Source organism: Lotus japonicus, chromosome 3 (assembly GCF_012489685.1).
Source record: "Lotus japonicus ecotype B-129 chromosome 3, LjGifu_v1.2".
Taxonomy (NCBI): Eukaryota; Viridiplantae; Streptophyta; class Magnoliopsida; order Fabales; family Fabaceae; genus Lotus; species Lotus japonicus.
The window spans coordinates 53,037,081-53,052,419 of record NC_080043.1 but is presented as its reverse complement, the minus strand read 5'-3'; positions in this window follow the sequence as shown (position 1 = coordinate 53,052,419).

The window sequence follows — 15,339 nt, the reverse complement described above, 5'->3', positions numbered from 1 at the left end:
TTTAAAATTTTACCACTCCTAGTAGTTATAGCAGAAATATTAGCTTGATTCTCAATAGTGTCAGAGGGTAACTTACCTGGACTCCTTTCTGAAAGCTGTTTTGCAATCTGACCCATTTGATTCTCCAAATTCCTGAGGGAAGCCTCATGATTTTTGTTGGTATTTCTGGTTTCAGTCATGAAAGATTCAGTGGTTTGAGATAGTTGCCCCACAATGTCTTCCAAGCTCCTCCTCCCAGAGTTCTGATCCTGTTGAGGTTGTTGCCTCTGATCCTAATATTGGCTCCTTTGTTGATTGGAGTACTGTTTAGAATTTCCTTGCTGTCCATATCCATCTTGATTCCTGTAAGACAAACTAGGATGATTCGCCCAACTGGGGTTGTATGTACCAGTAGGAGGATCATGCCTAGAGCTTCTCAGATACTTGATCTCTTCATCCATTGCCTTCTTCTCAGTGTTCATCTTGCGATCATCCATCCTCTTGAACATGGCATCCATTTTATCTGAAAGTGCCTTGTTAGACGCTATTACATTATCATATGCCTGAATTTCATTGACACTGCCCCTGTTGCGTCTATCATTATTAGAGTGAGCTTCCCTTTCAGCCAGATTGTTGATGATTTCTAGAGAATCCTTAGTTGACAGATGATCAAAAGCTCCATTCTTGCCTGCAAGGTCCAACATGACTCTTGTATTACTTTTGAGAGCTGCATAGAACCTATCTACCTGTGCTGATTCTTTCAAATTGTGGCCCGGACACTTTCTAAGAAGTCCCTTAAACCTTTCCCATACATCATAAAGATTCTCAGATTCCATTTGATAGAAAGTATTGATGTCATGCTTCAGTTGCCTCATGCGAGAGCTAGGGAAAAACTTTTCTGAGAACTTCTTGGCTAGATCATCCCAAGAAGTTATGCTCTGTCGAGGTTGAGCCCTCAACCACTCTTCAACAGCATCCCTCAAAGAGTAGGGGAAGAGTGTTAGTCTGACATCATCCAGACTTACTTGATCAGATACCACAGGGGACACCTGCATAGTGAAACGATCCATGTGAGCATATGGATCCTCCAGTACGCTTCCTCCGAATTGATTCTGTGCTATCGAATGCATTATGTGCGGTGGAATTTTGAAACCTCTTGGTAGGCCTGTTGGTTTGACAATGCTTCCCTCAAATCTGAAACTGATTTGAGGTGCATTAAGGTCTTTCAGGGATCTCCCAGCCTCCAATGCAGCCTCATTCTCTTGATTCTGAATCAAACGAGCCTGTAGTTCAGCTTCCATACGCTCATTAAATTCTGCATTTAATTGAGCACGGAGTCGTGCCTCCATCTCAGCTGGTGACTCTGTAGCCATGGTACTTGCAACCTTTTCTCTTGCTTTTTCTCTTCTTCGTTGGGATCTGTTCTTGCGAGCAGTCTTCTTGATCTCAGGATCAAAAAGTAGAGAATTTGGATCTACAGTACCTCACATACACTTGAGCAAACAAATTAAGAGCACCAATTTAAAAGCAAACAAATATTTTTTATTTTTTATGAATAAAATAAATTAAAAGCAAAGCTCTAAAGAATAAAAACTAGCTTAAATCAATAAAATAAAGACAATCCCCGGCAACGGCGCCAAAAACATGATAAGCCAATCTGCAAGTATACAGATTTGCCCGTAGTAATATAAAAGATATCGTACCCAAGGGATTGTGTTCAATTATCGATTAAGACTAGTTCTATGATTTAGTAAGCAAAAGTAAAATAAGATTGGGGGTTTTGATTTAATTGTTCAATTTCGCAGAAATAAACTAAAGCAATTAAAAAGATTTTTTAATTTAGATGAGAAAGATAGCACCTGAGTATAGTTTCACCAATTTAATCTATGTCTTAAACAAAACAGTGTTTGTATGAAATTGAGAGTCCTCTCTATGGTGATTTAGCCTATATTCTTACTTACTAAATTAATAGCTAAGCAGGACTTTCAATTCAATTACTACGTCTGTGTTACGAGCACCTAGACCCTTGAATTGAAGATTAAAATTTCATATACTAGCCACCACTATTAGATTCTACTCTTATTCCTAAGCAGTAGGGAATGTCTAATAAATTCGCTCCCGTGGTTCCCCAATTCTTAATATAACTTTCGTTCCTATAAGAATTAGTAAAAAGCTCGCATCGATTCAAGCACAAATTAACTGAAACGAATACATAGATTGAAAACCCAATAATCATACAAAGTACTGAAATATTAAGACATAAAAATAAAAAGGATTCACACCTCAAGTGCTAATAAGAGGAGTTAGCCAAACATAGCCATAAAAATTACCAAGAAATAGGAAAAGAAGAACCTATGAAATATTCAATGTTGTTTCTCCTCTTATTCCATGCCGTTCAATACTGCTGCTGCAAAAAAACCCTTCTCCTCAATTTCGTTCCAGCCTTTCTAATAAAAAAACCTAATATATTATTACCTTTCCACCCCCCTCAATCACGTTGTTTTCTCTCTCTGCCTGATTGAAATTTGATTCAACAACCACTGCCACGTGTCAGCAAGCTATTGGGTGAAGCTTTAAGTGTAAAATCTGGTGCTTCGCGTCTCACAGCCTTGTGATGGACCTTTCTCCCGATCGGTCCACATGGCAGTGACGAAACAGCAGTCGTCAGATTCCTGTGCGTGCATGGTAACTTCCATGGACCATCAGCACTAAATTAGCTCCCTTTATTATTTCGAAAATCCTAATAAAATATAAATAAAAATCATAAAAATTATAGAAAAATACTAAAAACACATAAAAATAATAAAATGCATGAAATAATCCTAATGTGACCTAAAGTGACCAAAATATCCTAAATAATATATTAAAATGCATAAAAATAAACTAGGAATATGACTTAGACACCCGGGTCATCAGCGGGAAAGGTGAAGGTTGCAAGAAAATTCGCAACGAAAGTGGTTCCAAGGGCTATGAGGGTAGGAGACTTAGTGCTTCGAAAGAATACTATACCCGACAAACATAACAAACTTTCGCCCAATTGGGGCGGGCCTTACAGGATAATTGGCGAGGTTGGAGGTGGAGCTTACAAATTGGAACAACTTAACGGTCAAAAGATTCCATGAACATGGAATGCCTCACATTTGAAGCAGTATTTTAGCTAAGGGGAACAACAAAAATGAATGAAGCCGCACTCTTTTTCCCTTTCTTTGGAAAGGTTTTTAATGATGCGGCATATGTAAAGAATGAAGGGACAATTGTTCCCATGTATGGAAAGTAATGAAGAAATCAATGAAAAAATCATTTCAAAAGATTGTTTATGTTTTGATTTATATTACGAGTTTATGCAATGCAAATCGTATCAAGGTATAACATACCGCGAATAATCCTTTCGGAATAAGAAAGTATCGCCATCAAAAATCAAAAGCCTTGGCAATTCTAGTGGCCACTAGAAACCAAGTCTTGTCGAAAAATCGGTTAAGGTATATCAACATAAACGGTAACAATTTAGTAAACAACAACTTCAAGGTAATAACAATTGAACTTAAAAGAACTTCATTGAAAATAGGAAAAGGGCGAGGCCCATACACGTTGTGAATAACAAAAAACAAAAGGGGCAAAGCCCAAAGTAAATCTTGACTTAGCAAAATAAAAACAAAAACAAATTCCAGCCAGGTTCTCATTATTGGCGTTGTTGTCTTGGCTTGCGGCAGGTTGTGGGTCCTTCTCCACTCGATCCTCATTCTTGTCCTCGCCATTACCATCTTCACCATTTCCTTCCTCAGAATCACTTTCGGAATTGAATTGAGGAAGGAGGGCAATGTCAACGTCATCATCGCCAACTACCTGACCATCCTTGATCTCTTTCAAATACCCGATCCGGGAAAGGTCAAAGCCTGGTTCAACAACACTGATTTGCTCCTTGGCCGCTAGAAAGCCTTGAGCAAATTGAAGAGATGCGCGCCCTAAAATGGAGGCGTTCAGGCGCTCATATTTCTTTTCCAGCTTTTGGCACTTGGCCTGAGCAGCAGTGTGCTTGACGTTGATGGCTTCCTTCAAGGACTTAGTCTTCTGAAGGAGCAGGTTAGTAGACGCTAAGTCATCAGTTAACTTAGCACATTTCTCCTCAGCAGACTTAAGATGCTTATTGGCGGTTTCAGCGTCGACTTTCACTCGCTCATATGCAGCCTTATAATCAGTCGCCTTCTTCTCAAGACGATTCTTGGCCGCTTGCAAATCCTTCACACAGTGAGCCATACCCGCCACGGTGCTGGCGGCAGAAAGTGCATGGTGAATGGCCATGGAAGCAATATTGGGGGGGCCTTGATCAGAAATGTCTTTATGAATCCGATTGTCAAAGGTTCGATTCATGAAGTCCAAACCATTGAAATGAGGATCGGACAAGTGTAGCAAAGGAGGAGGAGCCTCGCCCCCAATGGCTGAACCAGTGCCAGCATGGCCAAACGGAGTCGCGGGCGGTTAATCATCATGTTTGGATCCTGATGGGGTGGCGGGACATTGTCATATCCCTTCTTTTTCTCCGCCGGTTTATTCTTGGAAGCCAAGCCGGTTGGGTTGAGAGTTGTCTGGTGAAGAGGTTTACCACCAACAGTTCTTTCGGTGGCACCAGAAACTTTTTGACGCTTAGGATCCCGGAGGTTGTCAGAATCCGAAGCACCTTCAAGCTTCTTCTTTTGCTCAGCTTCCGCCCTTTTTCTCGCCGCCTCGGCAGATTGGGCGAGGTACTCTTTCATCTTCAGCGGGCTGGAGTCGACCTTTCCCTTACCCATCGTGGCTGTACAGGAATGTAACAGTTAGACATGACACATGAGTAAAAAGAAAAGCAAGTTAAGTGCGAAAATTATACACATACTAAAAAATTGATTTAAGGTGCCGGATTTCGACGCCTCAATCAAGTCATGACCAGAGACTACCGGTAATGAGCGAAGATAATCGGCGACCCCTCGCTCAGAATCATCCAAGGCGTCATAAGAAACGAAAATTTTTCGGCGAGGATTTTTCGTCCAATAAAAGGGGAAGAGGGGATTATTGTCAGAATCTCGAAACAAATCCTTTATTTCGGGCGATTCCACAACTTTGAAATATTTTTTCTGCCACACTTTGTAATGGCTCTTAAGGGCGGTGAACCGGCTCATTTTCTTGCGGGCTAAAAGGGGGACCCACTTTACGGACGTAGGTTTCTTGGTAACAGATTTATAGAAAAGGAAAAACAAAGGGTAGGTGGGCGTGAAGCTCAAATGTTCACAAAGAATTTCGAAGCAACGGATAAAACCCCAGGCGTTGGGCTGAAGTTGACAAGGCGCCACGTTCAGAAAGGATAGAACGTGGCATATGAAGGGTGAGAAGGGAAGTTTAATATTCAAGTCGGTGAAAAAATAACCATAAACGAAAAAGAAATCGGGCGATTCATCTGATGACTCTTTGCGTAATAGAACACAATCATCCTCGCCACATGGAAGAACATTCAACTGAAGGTCTTCATTATTGGAAGTGGCTGGATTTATCTTTGTAAACCCTTGGGCAGATATCCGAAGCGAGTTAATGCTCCCAATACTGCCCCAGATGGAACGCCACAAACATTTATCTTCAACCAAATGCACGTTTGTACGCCATTCGGGCGAAGATAAATCCCCATTAGAAGAAAGGACAGAGTCGACAAAGCCGGCTGACCCGGAATCCTCATGGGTAGAAGGCGAGGATTGGATTTCAATAATAGTGGGGGCAGGAATTTCCCCCTCTGTAGAGGGTGAAGAAAGTTCTAGGGAAGAAATACTAACATTATTCAACGACATGCTGGGTAATTTCATAAAAGATAAAAGAAGAAGATGAACAGATTCAAGAAGATAAAAGAAGAAGATGAACAGTTTTGAGAAAGAGAAAACAAAACGAGGAAAAGGGTGTAAAGGACTCACCGGAGGAAGAGATGGAAGATTGAGTAAGGATAACGTCGGCTAAGGGAGAACACCGCGCAATGACGACGGCCGGAGTAAACTAGGTTCGCCGGAGTTCATGGAGGAGAAGGTAAGAATTCCAGAGAAGTTTCAGAGAAAGAGTTTCGGAAAGGTGAAAAAGTGAAAGGTTAAAAGGGGTTTTTATAGAGGAAAAAGAGGAGAGAGAACGAGTGGGATAGATAGTGAAGGGTTGTGGGATTTGAAATTCAAAAAGGTATGAAGTGAAAAGGTGTAACTCCTCGAGACGCACAACCGGAAACTGCATTCATGGCAAATGATAACGAAATCCCGGAAAACAAGGATTACGTGTGTCAGTTGAAAAGACGTGATTGACGGTTATGACAATGGCGACGTATCAGCGAAAATAAAAATGGCGGCGAATAAACAAACGAGAACGTGGCGACCTGAGGAACGGCGACATAATGACAGAAATCACAAGGTAAACAATGAAAGCAGGCGACGAAGTAGCATATTAAAGACATTTCGGCTCAACTTACCTGAGCCTCATGTCTTGGGGGCATGTGGACTGGGCGGGACATAAAGGATGCTTATGCCCGCCCAAAATAATGATCAACCAAACGAAGGCAGCCATGGCGGGAATTGACGATATAGCAAATATCCTTACCCTTCCTTTAGACGGACCCACAAGCCAGCTGGAAGATTCTTTTGGATTTGTCTTATATGCATAGAGATTTGAGCCCTGATTGTCAGGCCCATATATAGGAAAAGTCCATATCCTGACCACACCCTCTATAAAAGGGGAGGTCATCATCTTGTACGAATCACTTTTTGCACATTTAATGAGAATTTACCCTTTATGATATCTTTGCTATTTTAAGTGCTCTGCTAGGGTTTGCTTTCTTTCATTCTCTTACGTAAGCTTCCCTAGTACAGAACAAATAATAATAATAAATACTACTCCATCCGTTCCAAAAAGTTTGTAGCTTTAGGTTGTGGCACAAAGAGTAAGAAAATAATTATTGATAGTATAATTTGACTAGATTGCCCTTATTTAATTTTACTAGTATGATGTGCAACTATTAAAATATACTTAGATAGAGAAGAATGTAATTAATAGGGAAGAGTTGTGGTTGGTTAATATGAAATGTGATAAGTGAGAGAAAATGTATTAAATGAGGGTATAGATGGAAAAAATTAGCAAAAAATGCATTGGTTTTTTAAAACAACAAACATTTTAGAATATTGAAAAATGGTGCAAAACAACAAACTTTATGAAATGGAGGGAGTAATTACTAATTAACTAAATCGACTATTATCTCTACTATAGAGAGAAGTTTTTTTTAGAGTCAAAATATGATTAGATAAAAAAGGCTTAAATACTCTAGGGGTCCCTGAAATTGTACCCCGTATCAAAATAAGTCCCTGAAAAAAAAAATTCCGATTCCGGATCCCTGGAATTGTTTTTTTAATCAGAATAAGTCCCTACACATGTTTTTAGCCTATCTGGCAGATTTTTTGCTGACTCAACATTTACACGTGGCTTTTTCATTTATTTTAAATACACATGGAATAAAAAAAAAATTAAATTTAAATCTAATTAAGCTATCTACCTAAATCTAATTAACCTAATTCCCAGAATCCCCAGAAATTAATCATGTTCATCACCTCCTCTTATGAACTTCATCTTCTTCATGAATTCTGAAAAAATCCCAGAAATCATTAATTCTCAAACAAAGTCAATCTTTTCACACACAATCCTAGGACCAAACATATGCAAGCACAAGTATAGTTGAATTGAGAATGAAAAACCAGAAGACAAACAAACTAGCGTTGGGTTCTCTGATTCTCTCTCCACTCTTCATCTCCATCTCCATCTCCAGATGCCCATCACCCCCACCACTCTCTTCTCAAACCCCTCTCTTTTCTAGTTTTCATCTTCCACCGCACCTCCCACTACAAACACAACACAACTTCTTCCTCCTCCTTCATCTTCTTCTTTCCCACTTCCCCAATTTCTGAAACCCTAAATCTTCAACATGAACAAAATCTGAAATCGAATCAATTCCTATCAGATCTGTTGAGGCAAAACAGAGATTTGTTTGGATGGTTGAGATTTGGCTTTGAATTGGGAGACTGAGAGAGAACGAGGGAGAGCAAGAGAGAGCGGCAACCAACTTTCAGCCATTGAGAGCGAGAGAGAATCTATGAGTGTCGTCGCTCCTTGCTGTTACAGCCTTAGCCACGCGACCAATCGCACCGCCGCTGCTTGTCTTTGTTCACTCTCTCTCGATCTCATACTGTGTGTCTCACGCAATCTCTGTTTCATTCTTCTCTCTCGATCTCACATTCTGTGTTTCTCTTGGCAGAGATGCTCTTTTATGGTAGTTTCGTGGTGAGGTTGTTGCTCTGTGCAGGTGGTCAGAGTATTTTTGTGTGAAAAGATTGATTTTAGGGATTTTGGTTTGGTTTGGGAATTTTGGTTAGTGGTTTTAATTTAGGGATTTTGGGAATTAGGTTTAATTAGATTTAGGTAGATAGGTTAATTAGATTTAAATTTAATTAATTTTTTTTATTTTTATTCCATGTGTATTTAAAATAAATGAAAAAGCCATGTGTAAATGTTGAGTCAGCAAAAAATCTGCCAGATAGGCTAAAAACATGTGTAGGGACTTATTCTGATTAAAAAAACAATTCCAGGGATCCGGAATCGGAAAAAAAAATTTCAGGGACTTATTTTGATACGGGGTACAATTTCAGGGACCCCTAGAGCATTTAAGCAAAAAAAAAAAAAACTTCTATGTCCTTTCATCCTTTTCTCGTGCATTGGACTCCTCGCGAATCGTTATTTGTGCTTCTCCAGCGACAAACTAGAGAAAACCATAGTCTATAGGCCCCTCTTTTTTATTTTATTTTTTATTTTTATAGATAAGCTATAGACCAAAAAGTTTGTCACCCAATTAAAATAATATTAAATGAACCAAAACAAAAGCATTCTTCACCTTGCAGCTATACTAGTTAATATATAAACCAATTCGCAACTTTACACTAATATATTTTTATTTTGTCTTTATAGTACTTTCTTACATTTTTTCACATTTGTTTATTTGTTTCATAAAAAAAATCATATTGATTGGTTATTATATTTGTAATACTGAACTGCTTTGAATTTTGGAAAAAAAAGAGATAATGTGGTATAGAAAGATAAAGGGAGCTAGCTACTTGAAATAAAAGTAAGGGTGTGAAAAGCTATAAAAAAGAAAGCGAATGTAAATTTATTAAAAAAATCTTGAAATTTTCTTCATGAATCTACCCGGCCCTTATACCATTACTCTCACTCTTTTTAACTTCATTATCTGGGTTGCTCTCCCTCTTCTTACTAATTACAAGTTATAAGACTACCCACAATGGTGTTGAAAGTGGGTAGTTGAAAGTTGAAATGAGGTTTTAATGGTGTTTAATGTGGGTGTTGAAAGTTAAAAGGAGGAGAGAGGTGTTGAAAATTTTCAACACAGCTGAAACCTGCCCTCGGTGACACGTGGCACGGCCTGGTTGGCGAATGTCAGGCGCGTGCCACACACGCGCAAACAAGGCGCGTTTCTGCAGGCCGTGGCAGCAGGCGGGTCCTAGGGCGTCCGGTGGTGGGACGCGTGGCACGCGTCGGTTGGGCACCGACAGGCGCGTGCGTGCCACGCGTCAGAGGAGAGAGAGACGGTCTGAGGAGTGACGCGTGTCACGCGTTGATTGGTCCGAGCGATTTTCTTTTATCCTAATCTTTCCAACTCAATTATTTCATTCAAAAAAAATTTAAAAAAATATAAAAAATTTACCAAAATTCATGATTTTTTTTTTCTCTATAAATAGAGACTTGGTTCGTTTGATTTGGACATAGAAAAAAAACCAAGTTTTCCATCATCTTATTCATCATATTATCTTTCTACTATCCCCTTTGCTTTGAAATGGATCCCAACAAGTACCATTTCAACACCCAGAATTCTTCTAACCAAATTCCAAACAATTATCAACATCCAAATCAGTTTCCCAACAACCAAATTCCCAACAATTATCAACATCCAAATCAGTTTCCCAACTACCAAAATCCCAACATTTATCAACATCCAAATCAAATTTCCAACTACCAAAATTCCAACAATTATCAAGATCCAAATCAATCCAACTACCAAAATCACAACAATTATCAAGATCCAAATCAATCCAACTACCAAAATCACAACAATTTTCAAGATCCAAATCAATTTCTCAACCAACGTCCTCATCCCCATCATGGATCTATGTTCAGATATCCATCTCCAACACCGCCGTCTAATGATGGTGCACCTGAATTTCCCGAGTTTTCAACACAAATGAATCTTGCTGGCATGACTGCTGGTAATGAAGTCCCTCCAAATGAAGAGGATTCAACTCCAACGAGCAGGAGAAGTCACTTACCAGCATGGAACACTGATCAAAATAAGGTGTTAATTAGTGGGTGGCTTAAATATGGAACAAACAATGTTGTCGGGAGAAACCAAAAAGGAGAAACATTTTGGGGTCAAATTGCTGAGTATTGTAATCAACATTGCTCATTCAATCCTCCGCGGGATGGAAATGCATGCCGAAACCGTTATAATTATATGAGCAAGCAAATAAATAAATGGATTGGCGCTTATGAAGGCGCTAAGCGTATGCAACGAAGCGGTTGGTCGGAGAATGATATTTTGACCCAAGCGCAAGAATTATACGCAGATGGGAAGAAGGGTCAATTTAATTTGATGGCAGAATGGGAGGCTCTCCGTGATCAACCACGTTACTGTAGTCAAGCAGGAGGAAGTGTTGGCTCAGGAAGTAGTGGATCTAAGAGATCTCGCGAGAGTGATGCATGTGGCTCAAACTCTATAGGATCGATTCCCCGTCCAATGGGTAGGGATGCAGCTAAAAAAAAGGGTAAAAAGAAGAGCACAACAGCTGCCTTGGAGGCGATGGAGAAAGATTGGGCTGCATACAAACAAGTCAAGGAGATAGAGGTTGAACAATTGAAGTAGATGGCGGCGATGCAACAAGAGTGATATGCCCCAAGTTGATGCAAGGGCTTGATGGATCGTCTAGGATGATTTTAGGACTTGAGAAATCAGAGTTGGAAGGGAAAAACAAAGAAGAATTTCGTGCAAGGAAAAGATGGACAGAATTGGAATGGAACTTTATGGATATGGAAGTGCAGACGTCACACAAAGGTGGTGGCAAACCTTTGATAAGTCAAGGTCTTGAATCACTCAAGGGATATGAGAATCACTCTCAACAAACTGAACTAACTCAGAAAAAAATAATCTTATTCATTCATGTCTCCATGCTTGGCCGTCCCTCCCTTTTAAAAGAGTTTGGCTTTGTTTTTGAATTACAAAGGTGAGATATGGTCTTAACTCCAATTAATGACTAATTATGAAGTTTTAACATCCAATTCTGAGCTGAAAATTCAAATAAAAACTCCTAATGAGCTGGTCAAGCTCAGCTTGTAACAGCCCCTAAACTTTCTCTCATAACATTAAACAAAAATAGGAAATTAACTTCAATTGAAGGAGATTCTTGGAGTTTTACTTCAGCCATCAAGAGCTGATGCAAACTTGGAATATTCCTCCCTTAAAGCCTTCTTATTCACGCCCCACATGCCTCCACTTCAGGTCCATTAATTGCTAATGCATCCTTGGTGTATTAGGGACTTATTGGATTGAAAAAAAAAACTAGAAATAAAATTCGAACTCAGCTCCAATTAATTGGGCTGATCTTGGACGACTTCCTCTTCATATTTCATGAGGAAATTCACCAATTTGGGCTCAAGTTCGTGCACATTGGTTCCTTCCTCAAGAGCTAATGCTATCATCTGTTGAAGTGCTTCCTTGGCCCTTTTAGCCCTTGCCCTAGTCATTGGTCCTCCAAGTCCTTTTAGTGCTCCATGACCCTTGTCCTTGTCCTTGTCCTCATCATTCCCTCCCTCTTGAAAAGGATTTGACCTCAAATCAAATTCTCCTCCATCTGCATCGAAGAGAGATAAATCAGAGACATTAAAGGTTGAGCTGATGTTATACTCACCTGGAAGCTCTATTTTGTAGGCATTGTTATTGATTCTCTCAAGCACTTGAAAAGGTCCATCCCCTCTAGGTTGGAGTTTGGATTTCCTTTGTTCTGGAAACCTTTCCTTCCTCATGTGCACCCAAACCCAATCTCCGGGTTGGAACACCACCTCCTTTCTTCCCTTGTTAGCTTGCCTAGCATAACTCTCATTCTTTCTCTCAATTTGAGCCTTCACACGCTCATGCATCTTCTTGACATATTCAGCTTTGCCCTGTCCTTCCTTGTGATTGAAAACAGAAATGTTAGGCATAGGCAATAAATCAAGAGGAGTCAAAGGGTTAAATCCATACACTACTTCAAATGGAGAGCAAATTGTAGTGCTATGGACAGCCCTACTGTAAGCAAATTCAACATGAGGCAAACACGCCTCCCAAGCCTTTAAATTGGCCTTAAGGACAGTCCTAAGCAAGGTGCCTAGGGTCCTATTAACCACCTCAGTTTGCCCATCAGTTTGTGGGTGGCAAGTGGTAGAGAACAAAAGTTTAGTGCCTAACTTCCCCCATAAAGTCCTCCAGAATTGACTTAGGAACTTGGTGTCCCTATCACTAACTATGCTTCTAGGCATCCCATGAAGTCTTACAACTTCTTTAAAGAACAAATCAGCAACGTGACAAGCATCATCAGCTTTCCTGCAAGGAATAAAGTGAGCCATTTTTGAAAACCTATCAACAACCACAAAAATGGAATCCTTACCATTCTTTGTTCTAGGGAGGCCTAAAACAAAGTCCATAGACAAGTCAACCCAAGGGTATTCAGGGATTGGCAAAGAAGTATACAAACCATGTGGCATCACCTTAGACTTAGCCTTCTTGCAAACAATGCAATGTTCACAAAACTTGATCACATCATGTTTCATTTTGGGCCAATAGAAATGTTCCTGTAAAGTTTCTAGAGTCTTTTGGACTCCAAAATGACCCATTAATCCCCCAGCATGGGATTCTTTAACAAGCAGTTCTCTAATGGAACTTTTAGGCACACACAACCTGTTTTCCTTAAATAAAAATCCATTGTGCCTATAAAATCCATTTTGAGAAACTTTCTCACAAGCCACAAAAATTTCAGCAAAGTTATCATCTTTTTCATACATTTCTTTCACATGTTCAAGTCCTAGCAATTTAGTCTCTAACATGGAAAGCAACACGTGTCTCCTGGATAAAGCATCAGCCACAATGTTACTTTTCCCTTTTTTGTGTTTTATGACATAGGGAAATTGTTCCAAAAATTCAACCCATTTGGCATGTCTTTTGTTCAACTTACCTTGCCCCTTCAAGTATTTCAGCGACTCATGATCACTATGAATCACGAATTCCTTGGGCAAAAGATAATGCTGCCAAGTCTTCAAAGCTCTCACCAAAGCATACAATTCCTTATCATAAGTAGAATAGTTAAGGGCAGCTCCGCTTAACTTTTCACTAAAATAAGCAATTGGGTGGCCTTCTTGAAGCAACACAGCACCAATACCTACATTTGAAGCATCACATTCAAGTTCAAAAGATTTAGCAAAGTTAGGTAAAGCAAGTATAGGTGCATGGGTAAGCTTATGCTTTAGGGCAGCAAAGGCCTCTTCTTGATTCTTTCCCCAATGAAAACCCACATTCTTTTTCACCACTTCATTTAGGGGTGCTGCCAAGGTACTAAAGTCCTTAACAAACCTCCTGTAGAAACTGGCCAAGCCATGAAAACTTCTTACATCACCCACGGATTTAGGAGTGGGCCACTCTTGAATGGCTTTGATCTTTTCCTCATCAACCTGCACTCCTTTCGAACTCACAACAAAACCAAGAAACACAACATGGTCAGTGCAAAAAGTGCATTTCTCAAGATTGGCAAACAATTGTTCCTTTCTAAGCATACTCAAGACAGATCTTAAGTGCTCAACATGCAGCTCAAGAGTAGTGCTATAGACCAAAATATCATCAAAGTACACAACCACAAATTTCTCAATGAATTCCCTCAAAACATGGTTCATTAGTCTCATAAAAGTACTAGGTGCATTAGTTAAACCAAAAGGCATAACCAACCATTCATACAAACCATATTTAGTTTTGAAAGCAGTTTTCCATTCATCCCCTTCTTTAATCCTTATCTGATTGTAACCACTTTTCAAATCAATTTTAGAAAAATAACATGCTCCATGCAATTCATCAAGCAAATCATCAAGTCTAGGAATAGGGTGCCTATACTTAATGGTGATGTTATTCAAGGCTCTACAATCAGAGCACATTCTCCAAGTCCCATCTTTCTTTGGTACCAAAATCACCGGTACAGCACAAGGACTCATGCTATTTCTTACCCACCCTTTGTTCAAGAGTTCTTCCACTTGTCTTTGAATTTCAGTGGTTTCTTGTGGGTTGCTTCTATATGCTGGCCTATTAGGCAAAGAAGCTCCCGGAATGAGATCAATTTGATGCTCAATTCCTCTCAGTGGTGGTAGACCACTTGGAACACTTGTTGGAAACACATCCTCATAATCCTGCAAAAGAGATTTAACACTAGAAGACAGTTCAAAATTTTCAAAAGTGTTAGTGTTCAAAATCTGATTTTTGCAAAACATCAAGTATAGGATCTGTTTTGAAGCTATCATCCTTTTCACCTCTCTCTTTTTGATCAAACAAATTTCTTTTCTCTCAAGTATTTCACTCTTTTCTTTTTGCTCTCTCTCAAGTGTCTCACTCTTTTCTTTTCTCTCTTGTTCAATCTTTTCTCTCATTTTCTTTTGATCCTCACGCACCTCCCTAGGGCTCAAAGGTTTGAGCGTAATTTTCTGGCCATGATGTTGGAATGAGATCTTGTTGGTGCTGCCATTATGATCAGAGTTGGTGTCATATTGCCATGGTCTTCCCAACAGTATGTGACTAGCCTCCATGGGAACAACATCACAAAGAACCTTATCCCTGTATTTGCCAATGGAAAAGTCAACTTCAACTTGCTTACTTACTTGTATTTCTCCATAGTGGCTGAGCCATTGAAGTTTGTATGGCCAAGGATGTGGTTTTGTGACCAGGTTCAGCTTCTCCACCATTCTTTCACTAGCCACATTAGTACAGCTCCCGCCATCAACAATCATCAAGCAAATCTGCCCATTGACAGAACATCTTGTGTGAAAGATATTCTCTCTTTGGCTTTCTTTCTTTGGCTTTTGTTGGCTACCAAGCATTCTTCGGATCATCAACAGTTCACCATTCATGGCTGCCTCCTCTTCTTCTTCACTTTGTTCTCCTTCGGACTCACTGGTGTAGTCTCCATCATCCTTAAGAATCATGGTCTTTTTGGAGGCACATTCATAAGCATAATGTCCCATACCTTG